This window comes from Nanorana parkeri, unplaced genomic scaffold (genome assembly GCF_000935625.1).
Source record: "Nanorana parkeri isolate BGI_ZX_2015 unplaced genomic scaffold, ASM93562v1 scaffold2145, whole genome shotgun sequence".
Classification (NCBI taxonomy): domain Eukaryota; kingdom Metazoa; phylum Chordata; class Amphibia; order Anura; family Dicroglossidae; genus Nanorana; species Nanorana parkeri.
Genome location: NW_017308413.1, coordinates 86967 through 87235, shown reverse-complemented (window position 1 = coordinate 87235; position 269 = coordinate 86967). Strand labels below are relative to the sequence as shown.

Below are 269 nucleotides of genomic sequence, written 5' to 3'. Positions count from 1 at the left end.
AGTCTGTGGGGTAACTATCACTGGAAGAGTCAATGAATGGTTGGGGTTAGGAGGTATAGAGACGAGGACTAATTGCAGCTAAATGTTCTTTGCCATTTCATGGATGACGGCTCCACAATCCAGGCTAAGTGCTCCATGCCTTGGCTTCTTGGTGGGAATAAATGGCAGGGAGCTCGCTACACAGAGGAGAATGAATCTGGGAAACAATGCAGATCTTGTCCTGGTGGGGATTCGAACCGAGGAGACGCAATGTTGCCCGGGTACAGGGG

At 50.2% G+C, this 269-nt stretch overlaps 1 protein-coding gene across 1 annotated transcript in view; it reads left to right on the top strand.

The window, feature by feature from the left end:
- The window catches only part of TMC6 (transmembrane channel like 6), a 55470-nt gene that overhangs the window by 32911 nt on the left and 22290 nt on the right, over positions 1–269 (top strand). The gene's annotated exons all lie outside the window — the stretch shown is intronic.